The sequence below is a fragment of the Heteronotia binoei genome, chromosome 12, assembly GCF_032191835.1.
Source record: "Heteronotia binoei isolate CCM8104 ecotype False Entrance Well chromosome 12, APGP_CSIRO_Hbin_v1, whole genome shotgun sequence".
NCBI lineage: Eukaryota > Metazoa > Chordata > Lepidosauria > Squamata > Gekkonidae > Heteronotia > Heteronotia binoei.
In genome coordinates this window covers 9,119,750-9,134,827 of record NC_083234.1, presented here as the reverse complement: position 1 = coordinate 9,134,827, position 15,078 = coordinate 9,119,750, and the positions used below count along the sequence as shown (strand labels likewise).

Genomic DNA, 15,078 nt, shown 5'->3' with positions numbered 1-15,078 from the left:
ACGAAATGCTTGGCTTAACTGACTCCATTTTCTAACCTCTGTTACTAACCATGAGAAGAAACCTTGCATATCAAAGCAGAAGCATAATTGATACTAACACTGGTGTGAATTCCTGTCCCTGAGACTAACAAAGGCAACTTCCCTTTTAAGATAAAATGCCTCAGGGGATGGCGGTTTGCCCATCCCTGTGAGATCAAGGACCACAGAGAGATAAGAGAAAGTACTGTGTGAAATGTATCACTTCATACTAAGAATGCTTGGGAAGGTAGTATTGTTCAGAAACCTTTGATGTGCAATTCCTTAAAGTGACTCCCCACTTGCAGAAATGTATCAGTTCCAATCTTTCCACGCTCAGAAACTATGAACTCTCAAATAAAGCCTTAAACTTTGTATCAAATGGAGTCTGGTTGATTTGAAGTTCCATTGTCTGACAACAATGGGGATTGAACCTGGGACCTTCCAAGCAGATGCTCTGTCACTGAGCCACTGGCCATTCCCCTTCCGCACAATGCTATCAAATGTCCTGCGGGAACCTCCCAAAACTAATTTTGAAAGCTGAAAATTATGAATGACAACACAGAAAGGGATGCAAATTGCCCTAGGTCAGGGATGTCGAACTCATTTGTTAGGAGGGCTGGATCTGACATAAATGGGACCTTGTCGGGCCGGGCCACATCGGGTTGAGCCAGACCAGGTTGGGCTGGGCTGGGCTGGGTCATGTGCGTACCTATTTAAGATTAGGTAGCAGAGATATAAACTTTATAAAGGACACAAACAAACACAGTGCTTAAACGTGCTTAAAATGTTAGCACTTGTGGGTCTTAAAGGTGCTTTCTTTCTATTTCTCCCATGGGATCCAGGGAACTGGGCAAAGGAAGCTCTGGCTCTTTCCTTCCTCCCCCAGGGGACTGGGGGGAGGGAGGAGCCTCAGCCAATAGAAGGAAGAGAGGCTTGGCTCAGTAGTTCTGCTGTGCAATTGAGAGAGCCTAGAAAGGGAAGCTCTGCCTCCCCACCTTTCTTCCTCAGCCAATGGAGAAAAGAGAGGTTTTGCTCTGCAGCTCCTGTGCGATTGAGCAAACCTTGCAAAGCAAGCTGCGGTGCAGAAGGAAGCAAGAGAGAGGGAAAAGGAAGCAGATGACAGCCAGTTGCTCAGGGGCCTGATAGGAGCCCTCCAAGGGCCTGATTCGGCCCCCGGACTGCATGTTTGATACCCCTGCCCTAGGCAAATCCAGGACAGCTGTTTCATGTTAGTGACGACTGAGTAGTCATTTGGTTGCAAAACTGAATGTTACCAACCAGGGCTTATGGACAAATATTCTTGTCCACTATTTGGTGAATTTCATCCTAAGCAGCGTATATATATTTTTAAAACGTTTCCCTAGAAATTTCCCTGTAGGACTTGCATATCTTCAGGGCTTTTTTTGAGCAGGAATGCACAGGAACTCAGTTCCGGCTGGCTTGGGATCAGGGGGTGTGGCCTAATATGCAAATGAATCCCTGCTGGGCTTTTTCTACAAAAAAGCCCTGTGCAAAACAATGGTGATGTCAGAGGGTGTGGGTTGCCAATCCCCAGGTGGGGGCAGGGGATCCCCCGATTTAGAGGCCCTCCCTCCGCTTCAGGGTCATCAGAAAGTGGGGGGAGGGGAGGGAAATGTCTGCTGAGAACTCTATTATTCCCTATGGAGACTTATTCCCATAGGAAATAATGGAGAATTGATCTGCGAGTATCTGGGGCTCTGGGGGGAGGGCTGTTTTTTGAGGTAGAGGCACCAAATTTTCAGTATAGCATCCAACGCCTCTCCCCAAAATACCCTCCAGATTTCAAAAGGATTGGGGACCCAGTTCTATGAGCCCCAAAAGAAGGTGCCCCTATCCTTCATTATTTCCTATGGAAGGAAGGCATTTAAAAAGGTATGCAGTTTAAGAGCCCCGTGGTTTAAGAGCCCCGTGGCGCAGAGTGGTAAAGCTGCAGTACTGCAATCCTAAGCTCTGCTCATGACCCGAGTTCGATCCTGGCAGAAGCTGGGTTCAGGTAGCCGGCTTAAGGTTGACTCAGCCAAATTCTAATCAGGCCACAAAATTCTTGCCGAGCGACTCTCGCTCACCGCTTGTGAAGGAGCTCTTAGGGTGTAAGTTTCTTTTGCTCTCACCAAATTGCTCCACTTCTAGAAGCTCAGCTTGTGTGCTGGTTGTATTCCTCTGCGAGGGCTGTCCTGGGAAGCGTTCTGTTTTTGTTTTGTTTTGGCTTCTAAGTGAAATCTGACAAGGTGTGGAACAATTTTCTTTGTCCTGCAACATGATCTGTGGTACACTGCACCACAGAAAAGGGAAATGATGTGGGCATTTGTATAAGCAATCTGCTTTTTTAAGCACCCCCCTCACATAATAAGCCAGGCTTTTCCAGCTGCAATTTGCCGCTGATCCAAAGTACACACCCATTATTTTCCTATTCATCAAGCTTGCAGTTTATGCTGAAAGACAGTGTCATTTGGAAAGAATTGGCAAAGAATCTGTCTTTACTTGATGACAATCAGGCATTGAATCCACACGCTGGAAAAGTGCTATTTTAAAAAGTACCTGTTTCGGCTTTGTTTTCAAGTGCAAGGCCATACCATACCATACCAAACCTTTAATGGCATAATAGATTCAAATAAAAATACACAGAATATAAACATTTAAACATTGGAGATAAAATCAAAATGAAACTGAGCTTACAGATGCATTCAAACATGGTCAGAATTAAATTTAAGGATGTCAGCCAGAAATTTTGCCACAGCCTCACTAACCACCCCCTCGGTATAACTCAATAAATAATAACAGGGTGGCAGAATAGACAAATCTGGGGAAAAAGAAAGCTTGCCAAATAAATCTTTACGGAGGTTATGGTAAAAAGAACAATCAAGCAATATATGCTGGATTGAGTCAGGGGTATTCGCTCCACAGGAGCAAAGTCTGTCGGCTAAAGGGACTCGCTGATATCTCCCTTGTAAAACTTTGGAGGGAAACGCATTCAGTCTAGCCAGCATAAATGCCCTGCGATGACTTGGACTGGTTAAGTCTGATAGATAATTGGGCATTTTGCCACAGAAAGCATAGAGACCTAAGGAAGCTGGAGAGCAAATATAAGGGTCTGTTGGCCGTAATTTCATTTCCTCCGATTCCCACAGTCTCAATTTAATACATCTGAAGATATATGACTCATCAGAGGTAGAAAAATCATCTACCTCTAACCCCAATTGATTGAGTTTGGACAGAAGCACTGCTGTCCAGGATGAAATATATGGGTCTCTTTTCATACAATCAAGAAGGCTGTTAGGATCTGTTCTAAAGTGAATTTTGAGCCAGAATTTAAACACTGCAATCCAGGCTTTTGTCTCCACCAAAGACTGACCCACTTCAGAGCAAAGAGCAAAGTAGGACACACATTTTGGCAAACCAAGAATTTGTCTAAAGAATGAGGCTTGAATGCCCTCCACATTCCTGGTAAAAGCTGGGATCCATATAGGGATACCATAGAGAATTTGGGCAAGCGTTTTGGCTTTGAACACTTTAATTGCTGCTGGAACTAATTGGTTGCCCCTTGCAAAGAAAAACTGTTTAATTTGAGCAGCTGAACATTTAGCCAAGTTGACGGTGTTGTTACGATGTGAAACCCAGCTTAACTTGTGATTAAAAGTGATCCCCAAGTATTTAAATTTTTTTGTTTGCTCAGTTGTTGAGTTGCCAATAAACCATCTCTGTGGGCGCCAGCAATTTGAAAAAACAACTACTTTAGATTTGGCATAATTGATAGAAAGTGAATTACAATTACAGTAGTCGTAAAAGGCATTCAGATACCTTTGCAGGCCCACTGTTGTACAAGAGAGGATGGTAGTGTCATCGGCATAAAGTAATAAGGGGTCCGCTCGGCCTGCAAGTTTGGGCGGATGACCATTAATAGGGTTCAGAAATTGAGCCAGGTCAGTTAAAAATAACTTTAAAAGATGCGGGGCCAGGACGCAACCTTGTTTAACCCCTTTTAACACCGGGATTTTACTAGTCAAGTCAACGCTAGAAGAAAATTTCACTTGGCAAAAGGTATTAGAATGAAGTTTCCTCAAGAGAAACAGCAGACGAGGGTCCATTCCCAGGTAACCTAGCTTGATCCATAGTGCAAGGCAAGAAGCAACATTGGCTGGTCCTATATTATTGTTGGCAGAGTAATAAACACAGGAAAGGCGCACAACCTGATTAAAGTGCAGATAAAGCTTTCTTCGGGAACTAATATACCTGACGGTAAAGAGGCGAGACGGCTCATTTCACACGTGTTGGGTAACGCACTTTCAATACACTTGAGCAAGTAGATTTTCCTGTTGCACACAGGGAAAATCTAGCTGCAAAGGATTGTTAAGCACTGGGGTTGCCAATCCCCAGGTGGGGGCAGGGGATCCCCTGGTTTGGAGACCCTTCAGGGTCGCCAGAAAGCGGAGGGAGGGGAATGTCTGCTGGGAATTCTATTATTCCCTATGGAGATTTATTCCCATAGAAAATCATGGAGAATTGATCTGCGGGTATCTGGGGCTCTAGGAGGGGCTGTTTTGGGAGGTAGAGGTACCAAATTTTCAGTATAGCATCTAGTGCCTCTCCCCAAAATACCCCCCCAAGTTTCAAAAAGATTGGACCAGGGAGTCCAATTCTATGAGCCCCAAAAGAAGGCGACCCTATCCTCCATTATTTCCTATGGAAGGAAGGAATTGAAAAGGTGTGCCGTCCCTTTAAATGTGATGGCCAGAACGCCCTTTGGAGTTCAATTATGCTTGTCACAGCCTTGATCTTGGCTCCACCCGTAATGATTCCTGGCTCCACCCCCAAAGTTTCCTGGCTCCACCCCCAAAGTCCCCAGATATTTCTTGAATTGGACTTGGCAACCCTATTAAGCACACTGAAAGAGTATTATCCAACATGTGTGAAATTAGCCAGAGATACGATCCTAACTGCATAACGAGCTGAGAATTCTTCTGAGATGACTTCTAAGAAGCAGCAGCATGGTGCCCTAACATCAACAGTCAAGAGACAGATGAGGAATGACACTTAACAGAGACCTTACTAATTGTCTTCCTGACACACACCCCTTCAGGGTCTTCTCCTCTTGCCATTTCAAAATTATTTTGTTTTCTATTAGGAAATGCTAGGAAATTTGACCGTAAAGCCCAGCTCACCTGGATGAAGTCAAGGCTATGTTCAGGACTGGATTAATAATTAGGCCAAGTAGGCACTGACCTATGAGCCCCCACACCTTTAGGGGCCCTGGGCTAGCTCCCCCCCACCTGGTTTCCCCCCTGCTTGCAGCCCTCCCAGCCTGCACACGCAGTCAGCAACTGAGCTACTCTTTGCCTGACTTGTCTGGTGCGGCTGCCGCTGGTGTAGTCGCCGAGTTTGCCTCTCTGCCTCTCCCCCGCAGCTTTGTCAAAGGGGTTTTTGAAAAGGTACCCACAGGAGGCAACGGGGGCTGTGGGCAGCGGGGGGGGGGCATTTGGACTCTGAGACAGTTGGCAAAGGGACCCCCAAGATTTCGACTGCCTAGGGGCCTCCACAGGGTTTAATCCGGCATTGCCTATGTTCTGAAGTATGCTTAGCATAAGTGACATGGAGAATATCTTGCAAACTCTCTGGTGGAATGGCTCCCGTGATTAAACATTTTGACCTGCATTTTCTGCAGGTCCTTGGGTAAAGTCAGTAACGATACACGCAAAGATAGTTTAGAGGGTAACCATGTTGGTTTGTAGTCGAACAGCTAGAATGGAGTCCAGAAGTGCCTTAGAGATCCAGCACGATTTTGGGGGGACAAGCTTTCAAGAGTTGACGCTCCCTTGGTCATCTGACTCTCGAAAGCTTGTGTGTCTGTAAATGCCATCAGCTTCAGCCAATGCACAGCAACCCTGTAGGAAGTCTCAGTGGTTTCTAAGGCACTACTGGACTGAAGTCTAACCCACACAAAATCATTCTAGGCAATCGTTTTCATTCTTCAACATTCAAGACTCCTAGAACCTTAAGAGAGCCAGTTTGGTGTCGTGGTGAAGTGCGCGGACTGTTATCTGGGAGAACTGGGTTTGATAACCCACTCCTCCACTTGCACCTGCTGGAATGGCCTTGGGTCAGCCATAGCTCTGGCAGAGGTTGTCCTTGAAAGGGCAGCTGCTGTGAGAGCCCTCTCAACCCCACCCACCTCACAGGGTGTCTGTTGTGGTGGGGAGAAGATATAGGAGATTGTAAGCCACTCTGAGTCTCTGATTCAGAGAGAAGGGTGGGGTATAAATCTGCAATTCTTCTTCCTCTCCTGTTGGAGGGCCAGTTTGGTGTAGTAGTTAAGTGTGCGGACTCTTATCTGGGAAACCAGGTTTGATTCCCTACTCCTCCACTTGCAGCTGCTGTAATGGCCTTGGGTCAGCCATAGCTCTGGCAGAGGTTGTCCTTGAAAGGGCAGCTTCCGGGAGAGCTCTCTCAGCCCCATCCACCTCACAGAGTGTCTGTTGTGAGGGAGGGAGATAAAGGAGATTGTGAGCCGCTCTGAGACTCTTGAGTGGAGGGCAGGATATAAATCCAATGTCTTCTTCTTCTTCTTAAGGGAAAGCATGCCAAATCCAGAACTTTATTTTCCTTTCTTTTATCAGCAAATGAAAACTTTGCCCCTGAAGCATCCTTTTTGTTTCAAACAATTTTATTAGTAACATATGGTAATAAATTTAAATTTCTTACATCATTAAAAATTACTTTTTTTTAATCTATCCCATATATTATTTTTTACCCACCCCTCCCCACGTTACTTGACCCTCGCCGGTGTTATATACTTAAAATCTTAATATTAAAGGTATCCTTAATTAATAAGAACCAAAATTAATATCCTCCTCCCTCTTATACTTAGTCATTATCAAAAATTGTCCAATGTCCTTTTATTTTCCACTCTTTTTCTACGTATCTTCTGAACTTTTTCCACTCCATCTTAAATACTTCTAAATCATAGTCTCTTAAGGTTCTTGTTAACTTGTCCATTTCACTCCATGTCATAACTTTTACAATCCAATCCCATCTCTCTGGTATTTTTTCTTGCTTCCACAACTGCGCATACAATGTCCTAGCAGCTGAGAGCAAGTACCAGATTAAAGTTCTATCTTCTTTTGGAAATTTTTCCATTTGTAATCCCAACAGAAAAGTCTCTGCAACTTTGTTAAATTTGTATCCCAAGATCTTAGAAATCTCTTGTTGAATCACCTGCCAATACTTTTTCGCTCTTTCACAAGTCCACCACATATGGTAGAAAGAACTTTCATGTTTTTTACATTTCCAACATCTATCTGGCATCTTATTGTTCATCTTTGCCAACTTTTTAGGAGTCATATACCATCTGTACATCATCTTAAAACAATTTTCTTTAATACTCTGACATGTTGAGAGTTTCATAGAGTTCTTCCACAAATATTCCCATGTGTCCATCTGTATTTTTTGTTTACATTAATTGCCCACTTGATCACTTAAGATTTCACTACTTCATCTTTCGTAGACCGTTATAAAAGTAATTTACAGATTTTTGAAATTAATTTTTCATTATCTCCAAGCAGAACTTTTTCCATTTCTGTTTGTTCTCATCTTATTCCTTCAGTTTTAACATCGCTTTCCACCAAACTTTTTATTTGTTGCATTTGAAACCAATAATACTTATTATTCAACTCTTCAGCAGTTTTCAATTCTATTTTACCGCTTTGTATTTTTAGTAATTGATTATATGACATCCCTTTCTCCTCTCCTGTCTCCGCTGTTATTACTTCTGCTGGCACTACCCATAGTGGTTTTCTCTCATCACCATATTTCTTGTATTTCATCCAAATATTTAATAGATTATTTCTTATATAATGGTGAGGAAAAAAAAAACCATCCAACTTTTTCTTTCCATAGTACATAAAAGCGTGCCAGCCGAATTTGTTTCCATGACCTTCCAACGTTAAGAGTTTTTTATTCAACAGCGTCACCCAATCTTTTATCCACACTAGACAAACGGCTTCATGATATAATCTTAAATCTGGTAGTTGAAGTCCTCCTCTTTCTTTAGCATCTGTTAAAACTTTCATTCTAATCCTTGGTTTTTTCTCAGCCCATACAAATTCTAAAATCTTTCTTTGCCGTTTATTACATTGTTTACTGTCCTTCACAATCGGAATAGTTTGAAACAAATACATTATTCTCGGCAAAATGTTCATCTTAATTGCAGCTCCCCTGAAGCATCCTTTCGGTCCAGTGAAAGAGCCTTTTCACCCTCCTGCCTCGCTGGTCATGCAAATCGCATCCCAGCAGACATCAAAGGATTTGCATGTACACAAATCCCAGGCAAGCCATTTTGCGAAGGCATGGCCTAAATGGTGGGGGGAAAGGCCATTTCCGCCAGGCTCGGCTTGAACCTGACCAGGGCATCATGTGTAGGAGTTTCGTTCTCAGGTGCCAAGCTCCTGAACTCTTGCTGGGGAGAACATTCTGCTGAACACAGAAGGGGAAACAGCCGCCCTTGGTCATGGAGACTGGTAGGTGCTGCTGACTGCATCCATTTGCTGAAATATTGGACTTAGGAAGGGATTTAGAAATGGACTTAGAAAGGGATTTAGGAGAGCCAGTTTGGTGTCGTGGTTAAGTGCGTGGACTCTTATCTGGAAGAACCGGGTTTGATTCCCCACTCCTTCACTTGCAGCTGCTGCAATGGCCTTGGGTCAGCCACAGCTCTCGCAGAGCTGTCCTTGTGAGAGCCAGTTTGATGTAGTGGTTAAGTGCGTGGACTCTTATCTGGGAGAACCAGGTTTGATTCCCCACTCCTCCACTTGCAGCTGCTGGAATGGCCTTGGCTCAGCCATCGCTCTCGCAGAGCTGTCCTTGTGAGAGCCAGTTTGGTGTAGTGGTGAAGTGCGTGGACTCTTATCTGGAAGAACCGGGTTTGATTCCCCACTTCTCCACTTGCAGCTGCTGCAATGGCCTTGGGTCAGCCATCGCTCTCGCAGAGCTGTCCTTGTGAGAGCCAGTTTGGTGTAGTGGTTAAGTGCGCGGACTCTTATCTGGGAGAACCAGGTTTGATTCCCCACTCCTCCACTTGCACCTGCTGGAATGGCCTTGGGTCAGCCATAGCTTTCACAGGAGTTGTCCTTGTGAGAGCCAGTTTGGTGTAGTGGTTAAATTGGACTTAGAAAGGGATTTATCTCCTCCATAGATGAGATGGAAAGCCAGGGTCCCAATCAATGCTCCCTCTAAGCCGTGGAGTCTTGTGAGCAAAAATTCTACTTTGTGAGCTGCTGGCATTCAAGTTGTGAGCCAGCGATTTTGGCCCCTGCATCAATCGGTTTGCTCTGGGGCCCTCCTTCCTGAGCTAAGGCAAAAATGTGTGAGCCAGAGGCTAGAAAACTGTGAGCTAGCTCACATTAACTCAGCTTAGAGGGAACACTGGTTCCAACAGTGGGAGGATAACTTTTGAATGCCGCCTGAGTAGCTAACGAAGTAGTGGCTGAGTTGGGTCGAGAAGCCCCTTGCTAGGGTTGCCAGCCTCCAGATGGGGCCTGGGGATCTCCCGGAATCACAACTGGTCGCCAGATGAGAGGGATCAGTTCCCCTGGAGAAAAGGACTGCATGGCACTACACCCCCTTCAAGGTCTGTCCCCTCTCCCCAGCCTCTTCCCCCAAACCTCCAGGAATTTTCCAACCCAGAGATGGCAACCGTCCCCTTGCCTCAGCCACAAACTCATTAGAGACCCTTAAGCAAGATGCAGAATTGTAGAACTGGAAGGGGCCATCACTAGCCCCCCTAGTGATGGCTGAGCTCAGCCCTCGGTGTGCACCACAGAGAGAGTACAGCTGGGCCTCCCTAGCAGGGTTGTTGGGAGATATCTGGAGATGATCCCCTCTGTGAAGTGCTCTGAATAGTGGAAATACCTTTATAGCAGGTAGGGTTGCCAATCCCAAGGTGGGGGCAGGGGATCCCCCAGTTTGGACGCTCCCCCCCCACTTCAAGGTCATCAGAAACTGGGGGGACAACGACATGTCTGTTGGGCACTCCATTATTCCCTATGGAGACCGATTCCCATAGGGTAGAATGGATAATTGATCTGTGGATATCTGGGGCTCTGGGGGGCTGTTTTTTGAGGTAGAGGCACCATTTTTTTCAGCATAGCATCCAGTACCTCTCCTCAAAACACCATCCATGTTTCAAGAGGATTGGACCTGGGGGTCCAATTCTATGAACCCCAAAGTAGGTGCCCCTATCTTTCATTATTTCCAATGGAGGGAAGGCATTTAAAAGGCGTGCGCTCCCTTGAAATGTGACGGCCAGAACTCCCTTTGGAGTTCCATTATGCTTGTCACAATTTGCTCCTGGCTCCACCCCCAAAGTCCCCAGATATTTCTTGAATTGGATTTGGCAACCCTAATAGCAGGGGTGGCCAAACTTGCTTAATGTCAGAGCCTCATAGAATAAAAGTCAGAGGTTTGAGAGTCGCAAGACATGAGTGTCAGAGTTTGAAAGCTGGAAGGAAAATAGATGGAAGGGAGGGGGGAGATGTGGAAAGGAAGCAACTTTAACTTGAAATGCATTATCCAAGGTGCCTGCTGGCTTGCCGCGGCGAAGTGATTTAAAGAGACAAATGCCTTCAAACCAGCCAACGGGGTGGTGCAGGCTTTGAGAGCCACACGATACGTGTGCAAGAGTCACATGTGGCTCCCAAGCCATCGCCTGGCCACCTCTGCTTTATAGAAACATGAAGCGTTACTAACCTTTCTGCCAGGCCAAATGATATTTTAGAAATACGTGTCTTAAAAAAATAACCGTCCGGCGTAGCCTCCTGTTTATTCTGGAAGCTCAGTTGGAAGACTCTGGAGTCAGCCCAGCGAATTCCAGCTCGCTGTTTCAGGCAGCATTTGCTGCCTAAATGTGGCCATTTGCAAAAGGATTGTCGTCTTTTGTACTGCCAGACATTGGCAGGGGTTTTTAAACCCAAGGAAGGCGGCCATGATAGCCCAGGCAAACCTGGTCCTCTCAGCCCTCAGCTGCTAAGCAGATTCAGAACCCTGGTGAGCGCTCGGATAGGACACTGCCGAGGAGGAACACTGGGGTTCTGTGCAGAGGAAGGCAGTGGCAAACCACCTCTGTTCGTCTCTTGCCTTGACGACCCCATTGTATCTGGCCTGCCATGAATTAGGTGCCGCTCGATGACACAGTTATTCTGCCTTGACTTGGATAGCCCAGGCTGGCCTGATCTCATCAGATCTCAGAAGATAAGCTGGGTCGACCCTGGTAAGTACTTGGATGGGAGACCACCCAGGTTAGGTTAGGTTAGGTTAGGTTGAACATATGAAGCTGCCTTATACTGAATCAGACCTTTGGTCCATCCAAGTCAGTATTGTCTTCTCAGACTGGCAGCGGCTCTCCAGGGTCTCAAGCTGAGGTTTTTCACACCTATTTGCCTGGACCCTTTTTTGGAGATGCCAGCGATTGAACCTGGAACCTTCTGCTTTTCAAGCAGATGCTCTACCACTGAGCCACCGTCCCTCCCCAGATCTCAGAAGGTTTATTCAATTTATATTCCACCCTCCCCGTAGTGACAGACTTCACATTTCTGGGATCCAAGATCACTGCAGTTGGTGACTGTAGCCATGAAATTAAAAGACGTTTGCTCCTTGGGAGGACAGCTATGGCAAACCTGGGCAGTATAATAAAAAGTAGAGACATCACCCTGCCAACAAAAGTCCGTATAGTCAAAGTGATGGTATTCCCAGTAGTAAAGTATGGCTGTGAGAGCTGGACCATAAGGAAGGCCGAGCGCAGAAGAATAGATGCTTTTGAGATGTGGTGCTGGAGAAGACTCTTGAGAGTCCCTTGGACTGCAAGAAGATCCAATCAGTCAGTCCTAAGGGAAATCAACCCTGACTGTTCCCTGGAAGGTCAGATGCTGATGCTCAAATACTTTGGCCACCCAATGAGAAGGGAGCACTCCCTGGAGAAGACCCTGATGCTGGGAAAGAAGGCAAACGAAGAAGAGGATGGCAGAAGATGAGATGGCCGGACAGCGTTACTGATGTAACAAACACGAATTTGAGCAGACTTCGGAGGATGGTTCTGCCAGATAAGAGTCCGCCCACTTAACCGCTACCCCAAACGGGCCAGGGATGCCAGCCTCCAGGCAGGCACAACAAAGACAGAACCGTCTGTGGTATGGGCATAAGCCAGCAGGTAATAACTCAGTTGCTATAACTTGTGTAAATAGATTATTAAATTGTGCAACTAAACGGGTTAAGGAACATCTTTGACTTAAAGTCACCATAAATAATCGCACAGAGATTAATAAGGGGAAACCCAAGTCCATAAATCTGTTTGACTAAGTCAATAACAGTCCAAAAGTCCTGGAAGGCAAAGCGAAATGTGCAGAGGCGCAGTGTCTTCAAAGAGACAAGCGTAGACAAGTCTAAGTAGATGTGGCTCCTAGGTAGGGTTGTCAGATCCTACCTGGCTCCAGGTGGGGGATGATCCTTGTGTGCACAATGACATCAACCAGTCATTGGAACTAGAGTTGCTGGGGATGTTTGGCCTGGAGAGGAGGTGGCTGAGAGGTGATAGGATCACCATCTTCAAGTACTTGAAGGGCTGTCATCTAGAGGATGGTGCAAAATTGTTTTCTGTGGCCCCGAAAGGTAGGACCAGAACAAATGGGTTGAAATTAAATCAAGAGTTTCCGGCTCAACATTCGAAAGAACTTCCTGACCGTTAGAGGGGTTCCTCAGTGGAACAGGCTTCCTCAGGAGGTGGTGGGCTCTCCTTCCATGGAGGTTTTCAAACAGAGGCTAGATGGCCATCTGACAGCAATGAGGATCCTGTGAATTTAGGGGGAGGTGTTTGTGAGTTTAGAGCGGTTCCTCAGTGGAACAGGCTTCCTCGGGAGGTGGTGGGCTCTCCTTCCATGGAGGTTTTCAAACAGAGGCTAGATGGCCATCTGACAGCAATGAGGATCCTGTGAATTTAGGGGGAGGTGTTTGTGAGTTTAGAGCGGTTCCTCAGTGGAACAGGCTTCCTCGGGAGGTGGTGGGCTCTCCTTCCATGGAGGTTTTCAAACAGAGGCTGGATGGCCATCTGACAGCACTGAAGATCCTGTGAATTTAGGGGGAGGTGTTTGTGAGTTCTGCATTGTGCAGGGGGTTGGACTAGATGACCCTAGAGGTCCCTTCCAACTCTGTGATTCTAAGAAATATCTGAGGACTTTGGGGGTGGAGCCAGGAGACTTTGGGGGTGGGGCCAGGAGATATTGGGGGTGGGGCCAGGAGCAAGGTTGGAACAAGTACAATTGAACTCCAAAGGGAGTTCTGGCCATCACATTGAAAGGGACTGCACACCTTTTCAATGGCTTCCCTCCATTAGAAATAATGAAGAATAGGGGCACCTTCTTTGGGGGCACATAGAATTGGCCCCCCTGGTCCAGTCCTTTTGAAACTTGGGAGAGTGTTTCGAGGAAAGACATCAGATGCTGTGCTGCAAATACTTCAAAGAACACCTCCCCCCCAGAGCCCCAGATACCCGCAGATCAATTCCCCATTATTCCCTATGGGAATCTTTCTCCATAGGGAATAACAGAGTGCCCAGTAGACATTTCCCTCCCCCCCTCCAGCTTTCTAAAGGACAGCCTCCACACTGGGGAATCCCCTGCCCCCACCTGGGGATTGGCAACCCTCCCTCTCTCTCTCTCTCACTCACACACACAATTACTGGGTCTGGTTCCTCCACAACGATATCCGAAAAGAACAGAGGCTACGGTGCTCTCTTACATACACTCTTACTTCCTCTGAAAATGAAAGCAAAACAAACCGAGGGGCTCTGCCCTGACGAAGCTGCTACTGACCCTTCCCCATGAAGGGCTTCCTGTTTCCTGCTTCCTGTTCAACTTTAAAGCCGCACATTTTAAAAACAGACCTGTTTGCAGGCTTCTAAACCTGCCAGAGCTCTAGAGGTACATGGTGGTTGTGGGGGCGGGGCTTGTAAAACCAGGGGATCCCCCGCTGGGACCTGGGGATTGGGAAGCCTAATTGGAACTCTCCGCTTTTAAAATGTTGTGGTCCCTTTAATGCAGTGGCACCCAAGGGCCTGATAGTGTAGCTCCGGACTGATCGCGGGGAACTGGCCCCTGTAGTCTGGTGGTCAGTTGCAGTTCCGAGACTTCTCCAGGCACCGTGGGGTGGGGGGAGGCAACCCTAGAATCCAAGACAGCATTGAAAGATGGAGGAGACATAAACTTTATAAAGGACACAAACACATTTAAAATTTTTTTAAAATCTTAAAAGCAAGCTGTGACGCATAAGGAAGCAAGAGAGAGGGAGAAGGAAGCAGGTGACAGTCAAAAGTTGCTCATGGGCCTGACTGAAGTCCTCCAGGGGCCTGCTCCGGCCTATGGGCCGTGCGTTTGACACCCTCTGGCTAGATTGCGTGGCTAACTCCAGACTGATAAATTCCTGATGATTTCAGGGGTGGAGCTTGGGGGGAGGGTGGGACTTGGGGCGGAGCGGGACCTCAGCGGGCTATAATGCCCAGAGCTGGATTAACAATGAGGCCAAGTAGGCCCTGGCCTATGGATAGGCTTCCCAATCCCCAGGTCCCAGCGGGGGATCCCCTGGTTTTACAGGCTTCCCCCCTCCCCCAGCCAGCTGGCCGGTGGGGGAAGCCCCACCCCCAGAGCCATTATGCACCACCATGAACAATTCCCATAAGGAATGATGGGGAATTGATCCGCGGGTATCGGGGGCTCTGGAGGGGGGGGCTGTTTTTTGAGGTAGAGGTGCCAAATTTTCAGTATAGCATCTAGTGCCTCTCCCCAAAATACCCCCCCAAGTTTCAAAACGATTGGACCAGGGTCCAATTCTACAAACCCCAAAAGAAAGTGCCCCTATCTTTCATTATTTTCTATGGAAGGAAGGCATTTAAAAAGGTGTGCTGTCCCTTTAAATGTGATGGCCAGAACTCCCTTGGAGTTCAATTCTGCTTGTCACACCCTTGCTCCTGGCTCCGCCCCCAATGTCTCCTGGCTCCACCCCCAA

General features: G+C 46.8%; 1 non-coding gene across 1 annotated transcript; it reads right to left on the bottom strand.

Moving 5' to 3' along the window:
- Nucleotides 1–11,479: 11,479 nt before the first annotated feature.
- TRNAF-GAA (transfer RNA phenylalanine (anticodon GAA)) lies at nucleotides 11,480–11,546 on the bottom strand. The gene has a single exon. It is a non-coding gene; the product is annotated as a tRNA-Phe (tRNA).
- Between the last annotated feature and the right edge of the window lie 3,532 nt (nucleotides 11,547–15,078).